This window comes from Eptesicus fuscus, chromosome 3 (genome assembly GCF_027574615.1).
Source record: "Eptesicus fuscus isolate TK198812 chromosome 3, DD_ASM_mEF_20220401, whole genome shotgun sequence".
Classification (NCBI taxonomy): domain Eukaryota; kingdom Metazoa; phylum Chordata; class Mammalia; order Chiroptera; family Vespertilionidae; genus Eptesicus; species Eptesicus fuscus.
The window spans coordinates 52,867,734-52,873,733 of record NC_072475.1 but is presented as its reverse complement, the minus strand read 5'-3'; positions in this window follow the sequence as shown (position 1 = coordinate 52,873,733).

Genomic DNA, 6,000 nt, shown 5'->3' with positions numbered 1-6,000 from the left:
TCCTGTCAATTTCACTTTCTAATGATGTCTTAAATCTGTCCTCTTTTTCACTCTACATTACCTGGTAGCCCAAGACACTATTATCTTTCACCTGATCTCACATGCCCCTCATCCACTCTTCCTGTTTCTAATCTGTTTTCCACACTGGAGGCCCCAACTCCTTACTTTTTTTTTTTTTTTTAACAGTTCCTTGTCCTTTGGTAAAAACTAAAAATTCAAAATGTGGGTCCAATGTTCTGATGGTCTAACCCATACCTTGGGTGACATGATGTTCCCTCTCTTCGTAAGCGCTCCAGCCACCCTGCTTTCTTTGACTTCTGGGAAGAGACAACCTTTGTTTTGCTTCAGAATCATTTTTCTGTGCTATTCCCTCTACCTAAAATGCCCTTCCTTCCTTCCTTCCTTCCTTCCTTCCTTCCTTCCTTCCTTCCTTCTTTCCTTTTTTCCTATCCCCTCTTCTGGCTAACTCTCATTTATTCTTTACATCTTAACTCAATGTCACCTTTCCAAGAAAGCATTTTCTTTAGTAAGGAGAGCCGGTCCCCTCACTAAAGCATTCAAGGTTTTTGTGAACTCTCCCTTCAATGTATTTATCACATTATAGTTGCCTCAAAAAACTGTATGATTCTTTGATTAATACCTGTGTCCCCCACTGCACTCTAAGCTACATGAAGATGGGTCATCTTACCTCTCAGCACTCAGCACAGTCACTGGCACATAGTAGATGCCCAAGAAACACTTGCTGATTGGTTGGATAAGGGAGAAAATTGACCAGAAAAAAAGGTGCTACTCTAGTGGATGGCTTTGGAGATCAAATGCCCTTCTTCTGGGAAAGTAGGGCAGCCTGAGGACATGGGATAGGGGGCTTGTGTATAAGAGGAGACAAGGAGCACAAGAGCTGGCCTACAATCAGAGGCAATATGCTAGCAGGTCCACTGGCTGTACATAAAAAACATGATTAGAGCATCATGGGTGACAAATGGGGTAGAGCAAAGGAGAGGGGGCTCCTGGGCGACCCTTCTCAGATGGATGCACACAGGATGTGATACCCAGCTAGAAGAACAGAAAATACAGTTACTGGCAACGACCACAGCAAAAATCACCAACAATATTTTTCTGGGGTGTGGAACCTTACAGGTTGCTGCATCTGTAGGTGAGTGGAGAATGTCATTTTGTGGACTGCATGGCATCGAAATCCCCTCTTTAGTTTTGGAGAATCCCCATGGCAAGTCTTCCTTGGAGGCAGCAAGTTTTGTTCCCACCTGTTTCCCAAGCCTGGTTCTCTAGCCTTCCCGGAGAGTCTCAATGCTTCCCAACGTCCTTGAATACATTCCTTTTCTTCCAGAATTAATTTCTGTTGTTTTCAGCCAAGGACCATAACTGGTAGAGTCTGGGGCCAGGAGGGCAGTGGCATCTGGCCTCTCTGTGCAGCCAAGCATAGGGGCACCAAGCATGCAGCCAGACACCCCAGGTGTGGCAGGACTGCTTTGGAAACCTGGAAGTTAGTGGCTCCTCAGGAACATAGTCTTTGGGTAGAGTCAGAGTTCCCACAAATCTGTGAGTAGAGGCCACACCAGAGAAATCATCCTGTTGCCAGGATACACCCGTGGGATGGGTCACCCAATACACCCCAGACTGGTGGCCTGGGAAACACCTTGAGAGGTGGAGGCCCAGGGAACCCACAGTTGGCTCATGGCCTCGAGGAAATGCAAACCCTGCCCCTCCCGGGCTTCCTCGGACATGCCGTGCTTTTCCTGGAGACTGCACTCCGCTCATCTGTTCAAGATACTTCCCACTTCTAGGACGCTGGGTCCACTATGAAGACCAAAACATGGGAGGATGTCAGCAGCGAGCAGAGTGCACGTACCACACTTCCTGCTGCCTTGAAAAATAGGATGTCGGGGCAGGGTAGGCCCTCAGGCCATCTAGTCTCGTGCTCTCAGACGTGAGGGGGGCTCAGAATCTCCAGGGAACTAGTTAACAGTATGGGTTCCCACAGATTTCCCCAACCCACGGCTGGCCCACCAGACCTGGGTGAAGCGCCAAGTTTGTTGTGCACCTTCCTAGGCGATCCTAATATGAGATGTTTGAAAATAGTGATTCTAGTCCTTTATTCCATCTTACATAGGAAGAAACTGAGACTCAAAGAGAAATGTCCTCCTGGCCATGGCCCGCCAGAGAATCCATTGTTGAGCTGGACCCCAACCCCAGCCTCCTGGCTCCCGCTCCCCTGGACTGGCCAGGGCCAGGAGAGGGCATGGAAAGAATTTCTTCCCCAAGTCAGTTGCGTGACTTTTGTCCCCTAACAGGGCTCCCCCTTTCTGATTGTAAGAGCAGCAGCTTGTCATGGGGAAATGCCAGAAATAAGGATGGACACGCTGGTCTGATCTTTGTGAGAGAGGCTGCTGTGGCCTTCGCTGAGTAGGAAACCTCACAGCAAAGCCAGGGTTGACACCACAATCAGGACTTCCGCCGGACACAGTAGCAGCCCAGGTTCCAGGTCTGGGTCATCCCCCTCCCTGGGTCTCTGTCCAGTTTATAAAACACGGATAAAGCTGCTATCTGCCCTGCCTACCTCCCAGCCTCTGGCGTGAATGTGCTTTGTAAACCCCAAGTGCTGCCCAAGTGGGAGGGATTACAGACACCAGAGACGTGACCGGAATACTGATTTCCACTCAGAGTCCCTTGAGGACGTGCTGGGCCCGTCTTGGAAAACATAAAGGAAACTAAGAAACGGCCAGTGATGCTATTGGGAGACTCTCAGTCTATGGGCTGCCTGGCAGGGAGAGCCCTTCTGCTCGCACAGCCTCCTGTGCCAGGGGACTTGCCGCGGAGGAGGGCCTCCCTCACTGCCCAGTGCACGTGTGTTGGGGGTGTGAGGAGTCACAGGATCAGGGCCCTCGTACCTGTGGCCTGAGCCTGCCAGGACCTTCTGTTCGTCTCTTAAAGAGTCCTGGCTCAGGAGCCCTAGGAAGTGTTCAGAGGACCCCACACACAAAAGAAGTGATACCCCACATTTTCCTCCCTTGGCATGTTTTGGCTGTTAGAGCAGGTTCAAGGGAGTGGCTTAGCTTAGCCAGAGTACCTTTCCTCCTCACCACATCACGCCTCTCAGAACCACTCCCCCAGCTGACAGGAGTCCCAATTCCCCTGAAGTGATCAGGATGCCAGGATTCTTGCCCCATTCTGCCAAACACTTGCTTTGTCCCCTTGCTCAATCCCTTCATCTCTTTGAGCCTGTTTTCTCATTTATAAAGGGGAGGAAATCATCCTTCCCCTCTCTCCATTACTAGTTTGCTGTGTCCAACGAGAGCACATTGCTGTTATTATCTTGTAAGAGAAGAAGACAGAGGAGGCCTGGACCAGGAGGGGGGTGGGCATAGAAGGAGCTCCAACCCCAGGAGGCAGGAAAGCTCTGCAGAATCATTTCATTCCTGCCCCTGCTCGGGGCTGTCCCGGGGCAGTTGTCCTTTGCATTAGGACACCCCTCGATCCCCAGTGCTGCTCTCAGCCTGGCCACCCCAAGGGGAGAAGACATGTCAGACTCAGGGGCCTGTGGTGACTACGCCTAAAGAGAAGTTTTGAGTCAGAAACCTAAACAGACAATTCCTTGACACAAGTGTGAGGTCATCTGGGCCAGTGGTTTTCTTTTTTTCTTTTTTTTAGCAAAACCCTTTCTTCATAAGATCTTAAAGCAAACCCCTTATCAGCTACTTGAAGAACCGCTGAGACTCCAGTTTGCAGATTGGGAGAGTGAAGCTCAAAGAGAGGATGGAAATGTGACCAAGGCCACACACTAAACCAGTGGTTAAAACAAACAACAATTTAAAAACCACCTTCAGTGCCGGTCTCTAACCCTTGGCACAGGTGTCTCCAGCTCTGTGAGGCATCAAAGAGAAATGGAAAGTTCCTTCATTCCCAGGCTGCTCACACACCGGGAGGAAGAGGGCCCAGAAAGGGGGCGCGGGGAAACAAACGGGGCAATGCGCTGACACTGCTGCAATAAACCAATCTCCCTGGGCAGCAGGGGGCTGTGGTCTCCTTTGAAAACAAGAATGTTCGGCAGGAGGTTCCTAAGTGCTGAGCCCCCTGCTGAAATAAAGCAGAAGCAGGCCCAGCAAAACCGGACAAAAGAAATTCCTTCCAGCTGCCTTGGCTCTGCCTCCTCCATGGCTCCTCAGAGAGCTGGCAGCCAGGTTTTGCTGGTGGCCCGACCGACCGACCGCACAAGGGCCCCGGATGTCTTCCTCCATTAGTCACAGGGCACTTCATGAGCCGGGAGCCGGAGAGGGACTTTGGGTGGGCTTCTCGGGTTGGCTTCCTGCCATGGGAAGCTGACAGCCCAGGGTGGGATGCGGGCAGAGTCGACCCTCAGCCCTCCGCTATGTTAGTATGGGAAAGGTGGGCAGGGACTGAAGGCCAGGCACAGGGCATTATCGCGAAGAGATTTAGAGACTTGCCCAGGCCCCGACAGAGCTGGGGGAGGGGATCAGCCTCTGATGTCTGTCCAAGCGGCCCAGCCCAGCGGAGGAGGAGGGAGGAATGCACTCCAGCTGCTCAGCTGGGAGGGCGGGGAAGAGGCTGGATTGCGAAGCATCCTGAGGAGACTCCAGGAACCGGTGGGCTCTCCAGGCCACCGGGATGTGCCGCCTCCTGTGCCTGGTGAGACCCTGTCGGCACCTCTGGAGCTGCTGAGGGGGTGAGCCAGACGGAGGACAGGCGCTCCGGGGGACAGACAGGGGAGGCCGCGGGGGGCATCCTGTGGCTGTGCGCTGCTGAGGGGCTGTCTCCATTCCTCTGATCTAGGCAGTAGGTGTTGCCCCCAGATTAAAGCAGAGTTGCTTTCTGAAAGCAGCTGAGGTGGAGCAAAAGGCCCCTGGGCCTCAGCTCCCCAGGTGGGAGCTTAGGCTACCCCCCATTCCACTCAAGACCCCCACTTTGATCTTTACTGCACTGAGACTCTGCGTAAGCTGTCATTTAAACAAGAGACTGATACTGGGCGCAAGCTTGAGGTCCTCTTTCAAGTTTATTGTTCTCATTTTCACTTTGTAGTGCATGACCTTGGGCAACTTAAAAACCTCTGTGTCTCAGGTTCTCCATCTGAAAAATGAGAAGAGTAACAGTATGTAATGCACTTAGAAGGTGTTGTGCTGAGTCACAGTAGAAAACGCGTTAGGGATGGTTGTTATTGTTGTCATTGTACGATGAGGAAAGTGAGGCCCAGAGAAGAGAAGGGACTTGCCCAAGTGACAAGGGAACTTGGTAGCAGAAAGGTGAGCAGCGCCAAGGCTTCCCGACGATCTAGTGGAATCCGTTAAGTCTCAGACATTTCGAGGTTGATCCTCCATGGAAATCTTTGAAGATAAACAAAAGCCCCTTTGAGGGGTGTGGGATGGGAATGGGGGGATGAGGACAAATATGTGACACCTTAATCAATAAAGAAATTAAAAAAAAATTTTTTTTAAAAAGCCCCTTTGCGGGAGGCCACGCTGTTTAAGGGGCCTCTGGCACAACCTCTATGATCCTCAGAAGAGGAGGGGGGGTGAGGAGAGGAAGAGAGAAAGGAAAGGGGAGAGGAGGAGGAGGTGGAAGAAGAGAAGTCTTGAGTCCTCTTAGCTACTAAATAGGAGATGGTGCTTTATCTCGGCCTGTAACAAGATACCACAGACTGGGTGGCTTATAAGCAACAGAAATGTATTTCTCATAGTTCTGGAGGCTGGGAAGTCCAAGATCAAAGTGCCAGTATGGTCCAGTGAGGGCCCTCTCTTTGGTTCATAACTGGCACCTTTCACATGGTGGAGCCTTTTTTAAGGCACTAATCCCATTCCTGAGGGCTATACCCTCATGACTTAAGCACCATCAAAAATACTATAACTTTTGGCCTGGCTGGCATGACTCAGTGATTGGGCATGGACCTATGAACCAGGAGGTCATGGTTCAATTCCCAGTCAGGGCACATGCCTGGGTTTCGGGCTTGATCCCCAGTAGGGGCTTGCAGGA